This window comes from Heterocephalus glaber, unplaced genomic scaffold (assembly GCF_053883595.1).
Source record: "Heterocephalus glaber isolate CG9 unplaced genomic scaffold, H.glaber_assembly_v1.0 deba00000347, whole genome shotgun sequence".
Taxonomy (NCBI): domain Eukaryota; kingdom Metazoa; phylum Chordata; class Mammalia; order Rodentia; family Bathyergidae; genus Heterocephalus; species Heterocephalus glaber.
In genome coordinates, this window is record NW_028258143.1 from 2,919,087 (window position 1) to 2,940,485 (window position 21,399).

General features: G+C 37.9%; 1 protein-coding gene across 21 annotated transcripts in view; it reads left to right on the plus strand.

Annotated features, from left to right (window-relative positions):
• The first annotated feature begins 1,760 nt into the window (after positions 1-1,760).
• Positions 1,761-21,399, plus strand: part of Qtman (queuosine-tRNA mannosyltransferase) — a 462,684-nt gene continuing 443,045 nt past the window's right edge. For 6 of the 21 annotated variants that reach the window (XR_015445963.1, XR_015445964.1, XM_087197536.1 and 3 more), the window contains exon 1: positions 2,365-2,428. The gene's annotated coding sequence lies outside the window, so the exon portion shown is untranslated. Of the gene's footprint in view, positions 1,997-2,312; positions 2,429-2,602; positions 2,806-21,399 lie in introns of those variants that run through there. The other 15 variants (XR_015445957.1, XR_015445960.1, XR_015445961.1 and 12 more) reach the window with 9 other exon arrangements.

The following is a 21,399-nucleotide window of genomic DNA, read 5'->3' on the forward strand; positions in this document are numbered from 1 at the left end:
TCAGGCCCTTTATTGATGATTCTACTCTCCCATTTTGGGTTGGTTTGCTCTTGTTTCTTAAATGAATCTATTTAAGTTTACTTTTTTCTTCACTTTCTCCCATTGTCTTCTTAGCACCTTTGTTCACACAAATTGTTTTACTTATTCCCCCTATACACCAATCCAAACGATTTGTTATTGTTGTTGCCTTTAAGGTGTCTTTTCTTAATTTGCAGGGATTATTTTCCATTTTTCCATTTGGAAATTACAACTGAATCCTTGATTATTAATGTTCAATTACCATTTTGTGCTTCATATTTTACCTCCCCAATAATGTTGCAATTTTCTGGACAATAGAGATTTCATAATTCTTACAATCAGGCACAGCCCTTGGCATCTCTGAGGATGAATGTGTTTGGTTGGATTACGGCTCCGGAGGCCTCGCCAGAATTGCTTGGATCATGCAGATGACCCCTGACTGAGAGAGATGTAGGTTGCACAATAGGAATCCTTGAAAACAGTGGGACAAATGGCCTCTGACAGCAATACTTTCCTAGCTAATGCCAAGTTTGATTTCACAGATCACATGGATAATGTAGGCAAAGCTTCAAAGACCAAGAATTCTGATACTGAATAGCTTTATGTACGTGTTAACAATAAGCTGAATGATGAGAAATGTGTGAGACAGACGGTCTGCGTTTGAATCCTGACTTTGTTTCCAATTAGGCTGGGTAATACTGGGTAGGAAACTTACCCTCTCTGGGCTTCAGATTTTAATCAGTAAAACCAAAAGTTTAGAATCCAGATGATCTTAAGAACTAGATAATTCAATTATAAAATTGTATGATTCTATTTCCAAAGCAATGAAATGGCAGCCGCACAAGCCCTTGGGGTTTTTGATACTTTGTTCTATGCAATAGGATTTACTAGTTTCATGTGCAGTTAGGAATTCTCAGTTTCAGCTTTTGGCATGTACTTTTTTCTGTTTCTCAATTTGTGTGAAAGTGGATGGACAGATGGTTTATTAGGCTTTCAAATGCTTGTAATATTGTTGTTTAACTCAACAATGGCTTTAAACTTTGAAGGTCCACAGAGTGTGGATTTTATTCAGAGTAAAAGATAGTTTTAACTGTTCAATTTAAGGATAATAATGTTTACTCACATAACTGAAAGCAACTTGTGGATGTAACTCCAAAGGCCTAATCGGTTTCCTTTATTTTGCTATACGTTACTCATTTCCGAGTAACAGCCTAACTTTTCCAAGTTGTAGTTTTAAATGTGAAGTTTCTAAATAAACCAGACGTTCAGTTACAATTGCATGTTTTGCCTTTGCCTGAATTACTTAACCCACAACCTCCCTCCAAAAACGAAATCCTTTAAGTCAGAATCACATAAATTCAAAGGAGACGAATTCCTCATTTCATAAGAACACAAAAGGAATAAAGTTCTTGGTGGTCTTTCTAGGGTGTGTTTCATAAATAAAAGAGCTAACGTGAGGTTAGGGCGCAGGGTAAGAAACCAAAAACAAAGCAAAACAAACCACTCAAAATTTGTGACTTGTTAAGCCGCAGTAGAAAATTTGGTTTCTTGAAATTGAAGCGGTCAACATAAAATACGGTGTAGACGGGAGGACTGTGCAAAAGAGAATCACCACTGCCATCTCCTTGCTTTGTAATTTTTAACTTAGGGTGACTCCAAGTTAAGTGGGACCGTGAATATACAATTATTGGCTACCCAATAGCTTCTGATGTGTGTGCAGTAGTGAGACTGGAAAGGCTGAACCAAATTCGGGTAGAGGAAAAACCTGAGTCAGCCGGCCGGGGTCCTAGAGGGGTCCTGAGGGAGGGAAATGAGGATGCGCCGCACAGCAGGCGGCTAGGAGTTCGCGCTCCGACTCGGTTCCCAGCAGGCGACGGCCGGGACAGTGCTCTGCAGGCCGGGGAAGCTGAGAGGGGCGCCCACAGGAAAATGGCCCGAGGAAACCGAGGCCGGCCTCAGGAACTGCGTAGACCTTCCAGTTAAGAACGCTTAGGCGCCAACGCGAACGTAGAACAGGACTGGGGGAGAGTACGGCAAAGCTGACGGGGCGGACGGGGCTGCTGACGTGATGGGAAAGGGCGCGCAGGGCGGCGGGACGCGGAGCGCGACCGGCGGGTGGTAGGCAGGTGTGAGGAGCCAGGCTGGCGCGGCGCGCCCAGCGGATCGTGAAGGCGGGCAGCGCTGAGTCAGGGACGCCTCGTCCGCAGAGTCCCGGCCGCGGAAGAGGCAGGGCCTGGGTAGGTGGGCGGGCCCGAGGGCGGGGCCTCCGCCTGACGCGCCCGGAGGCCGTGACTGGTGAGGGCCGGGAGGGGCGGCGGCAATGGTGGCGGCCGCGGGGGAGGGGCACGGCGTCAGCGCGTCGCCGGCTGGGCCGCGCCGGTGGCCAGGAGGGAGAGACCAGGAGGAGGAGGTGAGTAGGCTCCGGGCTGGGAGCTGCGCGGGTCGGCCGGGAGGCGGGGAGGCGGGGAGGCAGGGAGCGCGGCCCCTCCCCTCCCCTCCCGGCGCCCGCCTCGCGGGGCCGCGCGGCGCGGAGTTCCCAGTGGGGCAGCTGCGGCCGCCGCTCGAGGAGCGGAGGTGGGAGGGGAGGGCGGAGCTGAGGGCCGGGCCGCGCGCTCCGGGGCGCACGCGCTGCGCTCCCCGCGCCTCCCCGCACCGGCGCGCGGATCCGGCGGTCCCGGTGCTGCGTGCAGGTCCCCTGTGTCTACCGGCCGTGGCCTTGTGTCGTGTACCTGGCGTCTACACGTAGTGCGGCCCGGCGCGCCGCTTCCTTCTCGCCGGCCCGCGAGGGTGGGTGGGGACGCGTCGTTCTCACGCGGGGCCTGGTGGGACTCGGCACCCCGGGCCTCGCCATGCGTGGGCTGCTGGCGGGCCCGGGCCCTTCGTAGCGCCAGCCGCGGGCTTTCCTGAGGGAATCCCTCGCGTCAGGCCCGTGGTTGGCCTCTCTGTCGTGATCTTCACTCCCCTCTCCCAGCCGGCCGGGGACCTCAAGGTGCCCCTGTCCCCCAGGACTCAGCACTTCGGGCCTTAGATTGACCGTCCTTTCGGATGGAAAGGTTCTCTGAACTTAAGTCTTGTAAATCGAAGTATTCACAGCAGTGAATAATACTTTAAGTAAATCTTTGGTCCGGAGTTAGCGCGCCCCCCCAGCCCCCCGCACCCCAATACAACTTTTAGTCTTTTCGGAGCTGTGCTGCATTGGATTATCTTTGAGATGATTCTTAAATTAATGCTTTGAGGCCCTGTGCTGGGATGTTCAAAGAGAAGCCTTTACATTTTTTCCTTCACCTGTATCACAGTGTGAAATGGAAAGCGTGAGTTGAAGGTGATTTTCCACAGGAAGTAGATTTTAGTTTGTAGGTCCCGTTTGCTGGGGCTTACCTAGTTTGTTTCGTGTTATCCCAAAGTTGGTTTTAGATTTAACGTAGTGCTTGGGTAAAGGGGCTGCTGAAAGAAGTTCGGTATGATCAGCAGAACCATTTTATTGGATTCTATTAATCTGTTTATCCGTAAGCTTTAACCATGACAGGAATTTTATGTAGGAACCCACACACCAATTTAAAAATTGAATTTTAATTAGTGCATTGTAGGTCTGATGAGTCTTCCCAGGTCCCGCTCCCTTATACATGTTCCTTAGTCCTGGCACTGCACTTTTGAAACAGTTTTTACTATTGAGAGTTGGAGGGAAGTACCTTTTGAATCATGAAACTTTCTTTGACAAACTTGAAAACAATGAATAAGTAATATCTGAAGCATGATACTGAGATAAGGTAGGAAATAGTGCATTTTAAAATATTACCAATTTGAGAAATTAAGATAACGTCTTTACTGTTTTGAAATCATGTTGACCTTTTAATCTTATGAACCACCAAAGTACAGAATTTTAGATTTGTAAAGGACCTTGACAGTGTAATTCAACAATTCAAACCCTGTTAATTTTCTGAGAAATTAAGAATCAAAGAGTTTCCTAAAGAGGGTTGGCAGGAGCTAAATAGAACTAGTTGTCTTAATTAACGAAACACTTCTCACTAGGTAATTCAGACCTCCCCCATGGGTATTTTTGTAGCAAACTTTGTTTTATGCTTTTGTATTTTTCTTTTTAAATTTTTTGTTTGTTTTGTGTTAGTGCTGGGAATGAAATCTAGGGCCTCAGCCTGGTGTATACCACTGGGCTATATCCCCTGCCCCCTTGATCATGTTATCTTTTAAAAAGCAAAGTAATTACTACATCTCCCCCTTCTTTCTTCCTTGAATAATATGCTTATTTTTTTATTTGGGCCGTTTAGATAAAAAAATGACACATTATTTATAATTAGGAAATATTTATATTCTATCAGTTGAAATACAGTATTACTTTCTAGTTTAGTTTGAATTTAGTGATTATTTTTCACTTCAAGAACTTCTATTCATATTCTGGATTGAAGTACTGTAGAGTATGTTACTCCCAGGAGAATGGTATTTCAAAAGTCTTAGATTTGTGTATATAATTTAGAGTTTCCAGTACACATGTAGTAATTTAATTCCAGCATCCCCAACATCACTATTTTTGTTCATCCTCAGATGTCAGAGTCCTGAAGTCCTTTCTGGAGGGAGATAACTTTTTGCAGTGTTGTGTGTAGTGTAGGCATTTATCCTTGTTGCTCATGTGCTGGTAGGGTCTTCACCAACAGTGGGCCTTATTTTATTAACATGTGCCCGGTGTCAGCTGTAGTGGGTACTCTGTAAATGCTTGTGTTCTTGCTGGTAGCAGTGCCTGAAAGTCTTGAATCATGAAGTAGTACTTGAAATAGCAATTTTTTTGTGTGTGTTCAACTAGATACTCTCAGGCATAATTCTAATACTAAAAAGAGAACTTATCAGATACTTTAGAAAAGTTGGAATTTTTTTCTCTAATATTTGTTAGTCACCGTGACATTGGGAAAGGACACCATTATTTAAATTTAGTGAAGAACTCTTCAGTTAAGCTAGAATGATGCAAAATTTCTCCTGAAGCAAACTTTGATAACTGTGCCTTGCCTTGAATGACCCTTTAATTGTTATAGACTACTTTTTTTTTTTTTTTGGTGGTACTGGGAACTGAACTTACAGCCTTTGCACTGAGCTGTATTCCCAGTCCTTTATTTTGAGATAGAGTCTTACTAAGTCACTAAGTTGTCCAGGCTGGGCTAATTTGTGACCCTCCTGTGTTGGCCTCCCAGAGTACTAGGATGACAGGATGTGCTGCATTTTTAATCCTTGGTTTCATTTTATAAGGATTGATTTTTGTTTTGGCATGTAGACCTTTGTAAGGAATATGACTTTAGGAGTTCAGACTGTCTTGGCAGGTTGTCCTTAAATGATATTTTTAAACAGTTTTAAAATGATAATGTTGCGTTTCATGTTGGTGATAATTAAAAGATGAAACAGTGGGTTTTCTTTTTCTGAATTTTAGGCTTATATTATTCTTCTTTCTTTAGTAGATTGCAGTTTTGTGTTTTGTTTATATAAAAAAATTTTTCTTTTTTAAAATAGTGTTGGTAAAGTTTGGGCCTAGCAAATGCAGGGCCAATTCCATAGTAATTCCTCTGTGAACATGTAGAGTCTTATGTATAGTAGCCTTCACAGAGACATCTTTGTAGTATGTTTTTTTTCCCCCTGTTGATACTCTTACTGAAAGCAAATGTACAGTAAGTAAGGTAGGATGGTGTTCATATGAAGCAGTCACCTGATTCTTAGGTCAGTCTTCAACTGGCTGACATATACCTGTCAGATTATTCTTTCACCCAGACCAAAAATACATTAAGAATCTGGCAGCATCTACCCTAGTCCTTACAGCAGGAATGATCTGGGCTCATTCTGTTGCTCTGAGCATTCACTGTTCACAGAGGATGGTGTCACACCATATCCTTGGCATGTGCTCAGTTTGCTTGTGAGATTTTAATTTTAAACGTATTTCTCATCAGTGGTTATGGAAGTATATGCCATTAACATCTTAACAAAGCATGTGTGAGGCAACTAGAGTATTTCAACATAGTTATAGTTGGACTTAGGATATAGTAGTAGTCCTTTCTCTCACACTTAGTAGGGCCACACTTGTTATTTAAATATGTGATTTCTTTTGGAGTGCTTATTTTCGAAAGTAACGAGAAGCAATTTCACAGTCCTTTAGTAAGTGCTAAATAGTCCATAGATACAGTTCTTTTGTGGCTACCTTTTTGTAATCCGGGTCCCTTGTGGAACTGGAACCTTGTCTTAAATCTGCTTAAGCACTATTAACAGCCTGGCAGCTTCCTTCTCTGGCCATTCCCCTTCTCCAAGTGGCACTGTCTCGTTCACGGGTACTTGATAGAGGTTTTTCAGAACCAAGACACAGTGGTACTGTCCCTTACATTCAAACTCACCAGACTTACTTCTTAGATACTGAGAGCTGGGCACTTTGTTTCCATTTAAACTTTTTGAGGGTGAATGTTTCATTTGAATTGACCCTAGAACAAGCTGGATGCATCCAGTCTAATTTAGAATGCTTTCATGACTATCCATCCATTCGTTATTATTATTATTATTATTATTATTATTATTATTTTTTGGTACTGGGGATTGAACTCAGGACCTTGCACTTGTGAGGCAGGCGTAGTGCCACTGAGCCAAATCCCCGGCCCTCCATTGATTAATTTCTTTGCCACTTTCTTAGTGGAGAAACAGTTAATGGATGATTTTTGTCTAATTTTAGTGTAAGCTAATTATTTTCAAATACTGTATTTGATTTTCTGCCCTTCTCTGTTGTCAAAACTCTTGCTCTGAGTTTTCATTTGATCAGGTATCTGTTATACATTCCTGTAACTTGATTATTTCCTGTCTTTCCTTCTAGACTAAGAGTAGGACTGAATTTATCCTGGTCTTTGTTAGTTACAGCATTCAGATTATGCTTGGCACATACCATGTAACAAATATAGATGATATGATTTCTAATAATAAGTTCTGTATTTGTGGGAAACCAGTGTTCATAGAGAAATTCAGAATTCATTCAAGAAATTGAGACATTTTGTGGCCGTCATTAGTACTAGGGAGTCTGTACACTTTAAAATATAAGCAAATCCACATTCAAATCGCTTCATCAGTCATTTACTTAAGACAATGTATAAAAATTTCACTATATTGAATTGTAAGGCATTGCACATTTTAGTTTTTCTCGAGTTTTATGAATGTGTATATTATATTTCTTACACATAGAAGTTTTATGGTACTATAAAGAAGTGAGTTTAATGGGCCTATTTTTTGTTCATTAGTAATTATATAGTAAAGAGTAAATTCTCATTATAAGGCCCTTAAATGCCTGCTCATAAAAAAGAGACCTCTTTGATTTTGTTCTCCATACAATCTTAGTTATTGTATTGAGGCAAGTCATCAAACTCTTTAGTAGTCTAAACCTTTAATTAGGTTTCAGAACAGTAGTCATGTTTTGAACACCCAAATTACCATGTTTTTAACAAGCAGTGCAAATACTTTGTATTAAAAAGGTAATGACCATAACTCTTCTTGTGGAATTTCTTGTACTAATGTTTTAAAGAGGACTTTTGAACTAAATTTCCCATGAAGGCCAAAATTTCATACTCAATGATTGTGGAGTATATGTGTATATGTAGAGGGGAGGAGGTGGTAATTTTTGTAGTGATATTTTTAAGTGGACAGTTTACGAATTATGTTGAGGTAAACACTTTATAACTCTAAAAGGAAAACTTCAATTGCAATATCTGAATAAAATGAGGTTTATGAAGTTAATTCAGATAAGTGGGGGAGTCAGTGTAAATGATGCATGTCAAGGGCGTGACCTCAATCTTGATTTTTTTCTTTCTATATGTCTGTCAACTGCTTTTACATTACTAGATTGTGATTCCTTTTGGTCATGCTAGGAATAATTGATGGGGGGAGGCAAAGTTGCTCTGTAGTTTGTTTTTGTTCCCCTTGCCACAGAAGGAAGGATCCAGGGTGGTATTCTGTGATGAGTTAATTGTGCATCTTGCCTGTGTACTGCCTGCTGCTTTAGATAGTATACCTCAGCCTTCCATTTTGTCACTTTCCTGTCAAAATGTGTGGAGACTCCTTGAGAATATGATGTGATTGAAATTAAAGCCACATTCCTCTGTTTAATCTCAAGATGTTTATACTTCCTAAAAGTTGAGTTTCAGCCTGTTATAAGAGTGAAATTGAACTACATAAACCTTGATTCCTTCCACTTTGATGTCCTTAGGGTTTAATATTAAGCAGCCATCTTTGCAGGGTAAAACCTTAAAGTAGAAACAAATCTCAGGGACTTTTATAGGTACAGTCGTGAAATGGGAATTTTACTGATTGGTTGGTGTTAAGATTTCTGCTGCAGTTGACTAAAATTTGCAGTATTCCTGGGTCCCTGGCATTTGCAAGCTATTGTGTAATCTGTAGGGAGCCTGGGTAGCAATGATGACCTTGTCTTTTAGGCTTTTTTTGTTTTTAAATGGAGGCAAGCTTGTCTCAGTCAGTTAGATGTGTGCTGACATCTTTATAAATGAATTTCTTTCTTTCTTTAACATAACTTATAGGTTCCTTACTTGAAGCACATTAAAACACGTCTATTTTTAGCACGCACCAGCTTCTGTCTCATCTCTGGATTTTAAAGATACTTGATTGCTTTTGAGTGTAGAGTGGTATCAACAAGCTCTCTATACAGACCTCAGGAGTAATTCCCAGGTCATTGCCTGAGACCCTCCTAAATAGGCATGCATTGTGAGTGAAGATTTTGGGCTTGATCCAGACTGATTTTGAATCTGTACGATTTATGAACAGTGTGCCTTTGAGGGAAGTTAGGTACTTCTCTGAGTTTCAGTTTCTTCATCTATAAAATGGTGGTAACATTACTTGGTAATGTTGAATTTTTAAAAAAGTAATGTTAGATGTATCAATTGTTGTTATAGTCAAGTAGTGTGAGTTAACCCCCTATCTAGCTCATAAACTATTTTAAGTGGAAAAATGTTTTGTTTCATTTGAAGTTAGTAAAAAAATCAAGTTAGTAAAAATCTTTGCAAATAGCAGTCTTGCTTAGTTGACTTAAAAACTATATAAGACCCTTATAACCATTAGTCTATTCATATACAAATGATATACTTATGAGTGGTATAGAGCGGCAGAGTATGCATGCATTTGCTATAATTTGGGTGTTGAAAGAACCCCAAAAGTTAATGTTTTCAAGGTTCCAAAGTGGTGCTGTGGAGGTATTGTGGATGGACCTGTAAGAGGTGGGACCTTGTGGAATTCCCAAGGTCACTGGAGTATTCCCTCAAGGGGGATTGTGGGACCCTGGTCTTTCCTCCTTCTCTCTGGTTCCTAGTTTGAGATAGCTGTACTTCTCCAACATTACCTCCCGCTGTGATGTGCTACCATTGCCAGAGGCCCAAACCATGAACCTCCAAATCGCTAAGATAAATAAGCATTCTTTTCTTCATAAGTAGACTTTCCAGGTATTTTGTTGTAATAACATGAAGCTGATTAGTGTACTCTGGAGTTAGACTTGGATTTAAAAATATAGGATCCACTACTGTTCACTTGAGTCACTTATAACAGGGTGCAATAGCTATTTGATTCAAAATTTTCATGTATGACAAAGGTACAGAGTCTCCTATAGGGTAAAAAGGGATAATAAAAAGACTGTTTTCAATACTTAGGTATGCGGAATAGTTGTATCTGAATCTAGTAAATACTGGTATTTACCCTAGGTTTTATCATCTGTAGCATAGCATCTGATGAGTAGGATTATCAGGAGGATTAAATGAGATATTATATGTACATGCAAACTAAATGGTAGTTGCTGTTGTTTATATATTCAGTTTTGAGTTAAAATTTAAACATTTATGTAGGTATTGATATATGGGGAATATTTATTGTGGATTTTGAGATAATTTATCATTCATAGATTTTAGTGTTTCCTTGTAGTTCTTACTGATGTATAGATTTGTGGGGGTCACTGAGTCCCTTGTAGGTAGTTCATGAAGTTATCATAGTAATACTTTTTGCCTTGCCATTTGCCCTGTGTGTGCAAAAGTGATGAGTGAAACTGTGGGCAATTTTGTAAAAATTAAATGTCAGTGGCATGAAATAGCACTAGTAATCGTTAATATTGTCCACTGACATGCAGTTAAAACAAACAAAACAGCTAATTTCATTTGAAGTCCTTAATTAAAGCTGGGTGTGGTGGTCCATGCTTGTACAGTAATTGCAGCCATGTGGGAAGCTGAGGCAGGAGAACTGCAAATTTAAGCCTGGGCAAGTTAGGGAGACCTTGTTTCAAAATAAAATTAAAAAGGACTGGGAGCATATTTCTTCATTGCTCCCTGGGTTTAGTCCTGAGTATCACCAATAAATAAATGAAATCCTTGAGGTATTAAATCTTTATTCTTGAGTAGCTTTTAATATTTGGTGTGATGAGATAGCAAATATGCAAAAGCACTTCTCTATGACCAGAGTGTATTGTTTATCTACAGGGAAAACCCTTCTGTGATGGTTTTTTGAGTTGCCAGTGAAATTAGCTATATTTTGTATGAAATATCCCTTTTATTTTTAAAGAAGGAATACCAGACTATGATTATTTAGACAGTTATTTGGCAGTCATTTTCTTAAAAATTAACAAAGTAAGCCTGTCAGTTTAAGGAAAACAACTGACAGAGTGTGTTGCCAATGATAAAAATTTGAACTTTAAAGTGAAAATTGAAATTTTAGAAAACTCTGTTACCTGCTGTGCTCTTGTCAGCTTTTCAATATTTAAAAGACTTTCCTGATGAGCTAGATGGAGATATTAGTGAATGTGTTCTTATTGTTGTATAATGAATTATGTTAAGACTTGTTGTATCTATATAACTTGGTAAACCAGTATTTTCAGTGACCAGTTGTTATAAAATTATGGGTAAAAGATCCTGTCGTAATTACTCAACGAGGCACACACGTGTAATACCAGCTGCTTGAGAGTTTGAGGGAGGAGGTTCTTAAGTTCTAAGTCAACCTGGACAACCTAATGAAATCCTGTTTAAACAAGCAAACAAAACAGACAAGCAAACAAATAAAAAGTTTGGCGATGTAGCTCGGCAGCAGAGTGCCCCAGAGTTTGATTCTCAGTACTTGGTGGGGAGAGGATTCTTTCCAAAAAAACCCAGTAACAGAATGCAAAAGTTCCTATGTATTAGATTCCATATTATAACTTGTCAAGTCTTGGTGTAGTATAAAAAAAAGAACATCCATGACTGTCTGAACAAACTGTTAGTATTAATGAATATTCCTGTCTTCTCACTACCTGTTTGTGTGAGGCTACTTTTTTCGTATAGCTCAGTCGAAACAACCTAGCACAACAGATTGATGTAGAAGCTGACATGAAAATCCACCTTTTCTCTAAGTTAAGCTAAACATGAAGACTTGTGTAACAGTATCATTTTTAAGCTTTTTTTATTTTGAAAATAATTTTGCATAAAATGAGAAATGTGTGTAGGAATATTGTCTTAATAAGTTAAAAAAATGAACATACTTAAAATTTTCTCATTTAATTTCTAATATGGTAAATGTTGATAATTATAACCTATATAGACAAAGCTCTTGGGAGTACTCAGTAATTTTGAGAACAGAAAGGAGTACCGACACTAAGGTGTTTGCGAACTCTTTCTTAAAGGAAAGGAGGCTAGACTCAAAATGAGTTGAGTTCCAAAGATTTAGTCTTTTGAGTATTCCTCTGGTATTTGAATTACATGCCTCTAGTTTATTTTTCCCATTTGTGAGGATATGTCACTGTACTTGACATTTACCAAATAGGCAGATGGTTTATGTATGTATTTTTAAAGGAGATTTTTAATTTTAGGGTTGATGCTACCTATAGGTTACTACTCAGAGCTGAGATATGGTTAATAGTCATCCCAGTCAGCCTCTTCATACTTAATAGCACTGTTTTGATTGTAAAATATGTATAGTTTGGGGAGCTGTTCGCTGTGATAAGCTACTTTGGGATTGTGGTGGAGCTCACTGTGCAGAAAGTAAACAGCCATTTGCTCTGAAATCCATACACCAGGCTAACTGGTTTAATATTTCATAGCTCTTTCCTAGTACAGTCAATCCACAGTTTAAAAATGTGTTTGAGAATTAGTTATTTGCAATAATATAGTATGAATTACAGATTAGTTCTGTTACGAGCATTATTGAGAGCTATTAAAGTTTTTCGATGAGGAACTGTGTTTTGATTCCTAGAAATCTAGCCAAATATGTATTGTAGTTGCACTCCAACAGTGTCAGGAGACCCTTCTGTGCCCTTCATCATAGGAACAGGATTGTAAAATTTCAATACAGCAAGAGAGGCATTCTGCAGTTATGCTCAGGAGACACAGGTAACTTGGGCATCCAATGTGGGTAGAAAGTGGTAAATAACACCCATTGGTGAAGCAGGCACTGAAACTTTGGTTTATGCTCCAACTAGCAATAGTGGAGGGAAAAAAGAGAAGAGACGTTCTGGAGGCTTGTAATGATATGTGCCCCTTTGGGGCAGATAATAAAATAATGAGATGTTTTAAGTTGGGAAATCCATCATAATGTGTAGAATTGTGCTTTATTGTATCATATGTTTGCTTCTTATATGTGTATGAACTGAGTTCAAGCAAAAGAACGACAGGTCAGTTAGGAGAGTGAACTCATCTTATAACGGACATTTGAAGGAAAAAGAAAGTGATGAACTCCATGGGCAGTCATGACCAAGAAGAATAGTGGAGGCCAAGAGAGTATTGAAACATGCAGGCTGTAAGGAGACCCTAAACAAATTCACATTATAGCGTTGCAGAGTGGCTGTTAGGCCAGTGGTGAGGACTGACAATCAGCTGGCACAGTTCAATGAAAATATTCTGTTACTCAGCTCATTGCCCTGTGTTCTCTGGCAGGAAATGCAGCCTTTTAAGACTGGTGTCAGGGTACAAGAAGCCCATTATGGAGAATGGTTGTAATAAAGCAGAATTTAGAGTCAGGAAAGCTTGGGGTCACGGAGGAGGACAGTGTTGTAGAACTAGAATTTGATGTGAAACTGAGCTCTTTGTCTCATCCTGCTCCATGTCAATATTGATACCTCAAATCGAAGCAAGCCTGAAGGAAAGGGGAGAGCAAAGTGCCTATAGCAGTTTGCACTGGAGGGACAGGGTTGGCCCAACAAACACTTGTTCCTTGAATAGTTGGGAGGTAAGGTAGAGGAACAGTTGGGTAATTATAGTTTTTCTACTCATAGTCTTGTGCAGCAGACCCTAGGTATCTTATTACCTACTCACCAAAAAGTCTTGTAGGCCAGTGTTTGGTAAACTTTCTTTATAGGACCAGATACTAAATATTTTAGGCTTTGTGGGTCACGTGGTCCCTGTCACACTTAATGAAACCTGCTACTATAACATGAAAGTAGCTGTAGAAAAATAGATAAACAAAGGAGCTTATGTGTGTGTTCCAGTAACACCTTATTTATGGAGACTGAGATTTGAATTTCATATTATTTTTACATGCCATACAACATTAGTTTTTTTTAAAAAATTCAACCACTTAATAATTTAAAACCCATTTAAAAATCATAGCTGTATAAGAACAGGCAGCAGAGTGGATTTTGGGCACTCTTTGGCCACTCTTACTTGCTGATCCTTGTTTTCAGAAATAAATGACTTATCAGTTATGTTGCAGAAAGCTTAGCAGTACTGAAATAGATGTTCTCTTGGACAATGCTGTTAGTGACACTGTCTTGTTTTATAGGTGACACTGATGATAAAAATCCATTCAAGAATTTAGATGTGACATCTGCAGCAGGTTCAAATCTCTCAGCTGTAAGACAAATTGGATACTTCATAAGAATTGCCGTCTATTATGCACAGAGAGCCAAAATCTGTTACTGAAATTGTCTATGTGAACTGCTTGCTGGGTCCAGTGATGTACTAGTAGACGAAGTTGAAAGAGAAGTCTGGCATATTCTCTGGATGATTGGCAGAGTGTGACACCAATATGGCATCAAGCCCTACTGTGATTCTGAGGACTTCATGACTAAATAAAAATAAAAATGAAAAAAAAATTGGTAGTAGTGGTTGGTGTGATTAAAGTAAATATGATCTTTACTTGGGAAATGTGTACTACATTATCAGTCTGTAATGATACATGGTAATTGCCTTGGTAGTCAAACTTTAAAGATCCTGGCTTTATTCATGAAATGTGTATAGTTATACCTTTTAGAATTGCATTCTCTTACTCTAAGGGAAATATAGGAAGAATAACAGCTGTTTACTAAATAGGTTAATTTAAGGACTGTGAGTTTTGTATGGAAGTTTTGCTTGGAACTCTTTAAATTGTGCTCTCGTGGAGTATTTAAAATATATTTCTATTTTCAAAAAGCCAGCTGGAATTTTGTAGGAGAACATCTTTTTGAGTAGATTCTTACATTTAATAGAAAATAATAGTAACATACTGTATAGAATTAGTGTGAATAGAATAGTTGAATTCATAAGAGTATTTTCAGAACTATTAACTAAGTTTTGTCAAGATTTAATAAGCTTGTTGATTCGAAAATAAGCCTGTGTATTTTTTTAAAGTTTATTGGTACATTTTAGGTATACAATACAGTTACATTCACCCCTGGGAACTTGTACCTTTGCATGATGTATCTTGGTTCTGATTTTTTCCCCATTCCTCTGCCCTCCCTTCAACCCCTTCCCCCCTCCCTATTTACAGAGACTTTGTTTCCATTTTTTCCTTTTGTCATTTTTTTTCCTTTCCCTTTTCTTTCCCCTACCTCTCCCACTTCCCCTACCCCTTTAGACCTTTTCTTCCTGTTTCACATTATCAATTATACATTTTGATCCTTACTTACACTTTTAGTTTCTTGTACCAGAGAAACTATTGGGTATTTACACGTGTCCTATTTATTTCACTTAAGAGCCTAGCCTCGATGTGCATCCATTTAGCTATAAATGTCTCTAGTTTCTCGTTCTTTATGGCTGAGTAGTACTCCATTTTATTAAAAAAAAAACACATCTTCTTTATCCAGTCTCCAGTTGTTGGGCAAATGGGCTGTTTCCATGCTTTATCTATTACAAACTGTGCCGCTGTAAACATGGGTGTGCATATGTCACTGTGGTATAATTCTTTTAGTTCTTTTGGGAAGATACCCAGCAGAGGTCAAATGGGACCTCTAATCCTAGTTCTTTTTGATATCTCCATACTGATTTCCACAGTGGTTGCACCAGTCTGCAGTCCCACCAACAATGGAGAAGGGTTCCTTTCTCTCTACAACCCCTCCAGCATTTGATATTGGTTGATTTTTTGATAGCCATTCTTTCTAGGGTGAGGTGGAATCTCAGTGTTTAAACCTGTGCATTTTTAAGAGCTATTGAATCATAGGAAAACTAAAAAATCGAAGTATTTTTTGAGCCAAATTGATGAGTCCCTGCTTTTGGTATATAATCTATATCATTAAAGCAGTACTGGGAAGTGAAGTACTATAGTTGAATCCCCTAAAGTTACCATTTTTCCCTCAGTGAGTTGTTAACATTTTGCTTTTCATCTTAGCGTTTAAGAAAAGCTCTGACAGGATATAAAACATAGTTTATGTTTTCTATAACTTGTATAACATCTACAACCAGAAAAGGTTCCCTCATGGCTTACTTGAAATCCTTACCTAAAGCATATACCTTTCAGTTTCAGTATGCCATGGTCATAATTCCATGCTTTTGGTCAGAGGACAGGGTAACTAACATAGCCATCCTGAAAGGATACTGGAAGTTAGGCACATCTAATTTACAAGTCATTTTAGAGATCAGAAACATGACAAATTTATGTGGAATTTATTTCATGAATTCAGAGTTTTAAAAATTTAATTGAAGCTTGTAAGTGAAAGAAGGTATATTGTAGTGTTTTAGTACCTTAAACTCTTGAATCTGGAGGGAGAGGGACGTTACAGATGTTAGATCCTAAAATTCTGAGGTTATGAAACAAAATGCCTTGTCATTTTATTACACATAATTGAATTACTCTGTGGATTGGGTTTGGGATTACTGTGATTAATGCTTTGAAAAGTTTGCCATTTTAAAATATGTCACTTTAGGAAGAACTCTGTGTGTGTGTGTGTGTGTTTAAATCAGCAAACAGCTTTTTAACTTACAGACAATATATATTTAGTAAGAGATGTGAATTGAACATTGATGGTTCATTCAAATTAGCAAGTGCATTGTGGCCTTTTGGAAGCCTTGTGTGGGGCAAGGAACAATAAATAGAGCACTATAGATTGCAGTTACTATTTTGCTTTCCTTTTAAGATAACTTTTTCAAAAGATAATATGGAAGAGCACAAATACAGCTTAATATTTTGTAGTCCTTGATTTGGCTTTCATATTAAAATTGAGACATCTCATAAAAGCATTTCATTGAAGAATGGGTAGTGCTGTTTAATTTGAGAACATAGTTGCAAAAATGCATCTATGTTAAATCTTTGAGATTATTCTGGAGTCATTAATTGATTTATTGAGTATAATCAAGAGAAGAAGAAAATACCGATATTTAAAACTAGTTTTGAAGTGGATGTCGTGGTATATATCTGAAATCCCTGTAACTTGGAGGCTAAGGTGGGAGGATTGCAAGTTTGAGTCCAGTCTGAGCAACTTGGTGAGACCCTGTCTCAAAATAAAAAGTACTGGGGATGTAGCATAGTGCTCCCTGGGAATCAGTTCCCAGGTCTGAAGAAACAAACAGAAAAACAAAACTAGTTTTGTATCAGCAGTCAAACGGTTGTTTAATTTTATCTTTTCCCATTTTGTGTAGTGTGTTCTCATGAACAGCTTTCTGAGATGAGAAAACATTGAGATTTGGAAGATGTTGGCAATTAAGTACGGTACATCCTTGTTTTCTACCGTATTTTACAGAGGACTTATTTACTTATGACATTTATAGGCTATGAGGAGGGGCTTCAAGAAAGACTTGGAGAAAAATTAATATAAGGTCAAGCTGTAGTAAGTTTGTATTATCTTTAGTACAGCTGGAATTTAGGTGGATTCTTCTGCTACCTTTTCCCCTAACTTCATAAACCCTGGGTAAAGCTGCTTTTTTTTTTTTTTTTTTTTAAAGGAGAGTGGGAGATAATGTTTTCTGTGGAGAAAGTAAGGATATTCTACATAGGGGGTAATTAGATATATATAAACAGGAGAGTGAGATCTAAATGTGATAGGTAATGAGATCCTTTGAAACTCTATATTTGGATTACTAAGGATTCTAGAGAAAGGGTATCAGTGAAACAGAATGGTAGGTTACCATGGACTTTTTATTGGAAGTCTCCCCATCAGACATTAAGATATTTTGCAAAAATTATTTCTACTTCTGTTCACAACCTTGAGAGGAGATGAAATGATCCCAATTTCCTGATGAGAATACTAGAAATTAAATGGTACACCCAGTCTTTGAGTAAGATGTGAAATAGAGAATCTGATAGCTTTTGGCTTGTTTTGTGCCTACAGCTAATAGCTCAGTTTCTTTCTGGTGATTGATAAATGCAGAAATAAAGTAATCTGAAAGGCCATCATGTACTACAGGAAGATGTTAAAACTTAACAGCTTTTAACAGGAATGACATCATGTTGTTATATAATGACATTGGAGCCGCTTTGAAAAGCAATGATGTGATATATTTGCAGGTATATCTGGACTCTAGAACTCATTTGTCTCCTGGGTTGCTTTGATACTAATAAGAGTCTAGTATTTTATAGCAGTACTTTTAGATGTGATGTGATACCATAATAGAAAATCCATATGTGAAAGATAGGCAAAATTGAGATACCATAGAAGTGGATACATATGAGCTGAGTTGGATAAACTCCAAATGGAATGTATAGAAAAAGTGCTTCAAAGATTTTTTTTGAAAAAGTAATGAAATTGATGGATGTACCTGTTTGTATTCAGCCTATTTGATCAGTTTCCTAGTTTAGTAGACTAATAGTTTAGAACAGAATAAGGTACTGTACTAAGCATTTAGTGTAAAGCAGAGATGGTTATGACATTTGCTGTCCTCAGAAAGCATCTTTAGAGTAAATAGCTAAAGTTATTTTATGGGAGAATGACGTAGGTGCTCCACCTATGTAGCAGTGCTGTGGCAGTGTTGTAGGCCTCAGGAAAGAATGGTCTATACCACTAGGGTTCAGACTAGGCTGAGTTTGAGTTGGATTTTAAGAGAAGCATATTAAGAGAGAGGAAAGGCATTTTATTCATATGTGACTGATGATTTAGGAATATAGTAAATCTGTAGAGTTGGGAATAGATGAATGGGAAGGAGTAATCCTCATTCACACTAGGTGGATAAAAATTTTACTTTGAAAAGTATGCTGTGAGCATGCTTGCTCATATTAGAATTTTAGTAGAGGTTTGGTATTTCTGTATATCATTTGGCAGTTTATTTGGTATCTTCCTTTATGAGACATAGTGTATGTTATTAAGTTGGAAATGTTACTCACTTTAGAACCTGGATGGTTATAAGCATCAAAACAAAATGTGTAAGAATAATCAAAAGTCTATTACTTTCCTTGATTTAAAACAGTAAAATGTAGAATGATGATGATTTTTACATACGATCCTAGGAAATGTTTGCCATTGCAATTAGTTTTATTATATGTGATTGTTTTTTAAAGTTTTTCCGAAATGAGAATGAGTATCTTGATGTTTACCTCCAGGAATGTGTCTGTTCGTGTTAACTGTCGTAAATACTCATCTTATCTATCCATATTGTTGTACTTGAAATGTGAAAGTAAAATAGAGGTGTAAAGTGCCCAGGTGACTTGTGTGGATTTATGTAAATCATAAAACACAGAAAAATCTATTAATCTCAGTGCTGAGACTCTGATTTTTTTTTTTGGTACCAGAGATCGAACCCGGTCTTTGTGCTTGTGAGGCAGGCAGTGGAACCACTGAGCTAAATCCCCAGCCTGAGACTCTGATGTATTAAATTCAAGAATGGAATATTTCCCCTGGGCCTGGTGACACCTGCCAATATCCCAGCACTCTGGGAGGTCTCCTGGAGTGCTAGGATCATAGGTGTGTGCTACCACGCCCAGAAATGGTATATTTTCTTGAGCAAAACTTTTAAATTTTGAATAAATCCTGTTTATTAGTATTTTCTTTTGTAGTCTGTACCACCTTTCTGGCCTTTTTATGACTATGGAATCTTTGACTGACTCCCATTTGTAAGGCTTTTCTCCTGTGTGGTCTTTTAAACATTTTGCAGTCTTATCTTTTACATCAAGTCTATTTTGAGTTGATTTTTGTGTACAATGTAGAGTAAGAATCCAGGTTTATTCTTCTCCATATTCAGTGTTCAAACTTCATTTTTATTTATTTATTTTTTTATTGAGACATGGTCTCACTGTGTAGTTCTGGCTGGCCTTGAACTCACTATGTAACCCAGCTTGGCCTTGAACTCCCAGCAATCTTCTTGCCTCAGCCTCTCAAGTGCTGGGGTTACAGATGTGCATTACCACACCTGGCCAGCTTCATTTATTGAAAAACTCTTTTTGAGTTATATTCAAACGTATTAAAAATATACTGGTCATGTATGTGTAACTCTTTTCCTAGATTGCAGAATATTGCATGGACATGGATATATTTTATATATATCATGGCAACATCACATTGTTTCATAGTAAGTCTTGAAAGCACGTGGTGTGAATTATTTAACTGTGTCTTTCTTTGCAATTGTTTTTACTACTCTGTCTTTCCATTTCTATATCGATTACAGAATTGGCTTGTTCATTTATTCAAAATCTATGGGATTTTGGTTGCCATTGTATTGAATTTTGTAGCTCAATTTGGGAAGTATTAATATCTAAGAGATACTGAATTACCCCATTATAATCCATGAATATGATATGCCTCCATTTATTTATTAATTTCTCTGGGCAGTATATTGTGGTTTTCGGTGTGCCTGTCTTTTTTTCTTTTTCTTTTTTTTTTGTGGTCTTGGGCATTTATCCCAGGGCCTTCACAGTGAGCTACATTCCCAACCTGTATTTTATTTTATTTTATATTTTATTTTGAGACAGGGTCTCACTATGTCACTAAATTGTCTGTAATGGACAGTGCTCTCATCTCAGCCTGCCAGAGTACTGAGATTACAGGCATGTGCTGCCACACCTGGCTCAGTGTGCTGGTCCTTTAAAGTTTATCGTAAGTGAATAAAAATATCAATTATATTTTGAATGCTAATGAAAATGCTAGTTTAAAAGATAAAATTTACAGCTTGTCATTGTTAGTATATAGAAATACAATTAATTTTTATATGTGGAACTTGTACCCTGCCACCTTGCTAATTCATCTAATGCTTTTGAGTCAGGATGTTCTGTTTATATGACCACAAATAAAGACAGTTTACTTCTAACTTTCCAATCTTTGTGTCTATTATTTTTCTTTCTTTGGTGTATCGACTAGAACTTTGGTACAGTGTTAAGTAGAAGTGATGAGGGTGAACATCCTTGCCTTGCCCTTGATCTCATGGAGAAATTTCAGATTTTCCCTATTACATATGATACTGACTGAACTTTTTTTTTAATAGACAACCTTACCAGGAAGAAAAATTCTCTCTTGGTATGCTGAAAGTTTTTATTAAAATTAATGTTATTTTTTTTTCATGTTTTTTTCTTCATGTAACGGGAGTAATTTGTTTTTTAAAAATTTTATTAATATAGTGAACTACATTGATTGGATTTAGAATCTTAAAACCAGGCTTTGCATTTCTATGATTAAACTTTTATTTGGTCAAGATTTATTACATCTTTATATTATATTGAATTTGATTTGCTATGTTTTGTAACTGGTTTATGACTTCATGTTTACGAGGCTCATTTTTGATGGGTGTGTCTTATAAACTGTGTATTTGTGTTATGTGCAAATTTGTGTGTTGAAGCTCTAACTCTTAATGTTTCGTTATTTGGAAATGGATTTTTTGGTAGGTAGATTTGATGAAGTCATGAAGATAGGGCCCCTCTGAGGTCATTATTGTCCTTACAAAAGCAACAAGCCAAAGCTTACTCCCTCTCTGCCTTGTGAGAGTACAGTCAGGAGGGAGCTATCTGCAAGCCAGGAAGAAGGCCCTTTCCAGTGAAACAGAATTAACTGGTGATTTGGTCTTCTTAGCCTCTAGAGGTGTTAAGAAATACATCCTGCTGTTTGAGCCATCTGTTCTATTTTGGTATGGAAGTGTGAGTTGACTAAGATGTGTATACATGTGCGTGCATGTGTATGTGTATGTGTGATACCCTTGTCAGATTTTGGTATCGAAGTCGTGATCATCTGATTAGATGCAGCAAAACCACTTGAGTAAAATACATTTTTCTTTTAAATGATAAAAAGACTCAAACTAGGAA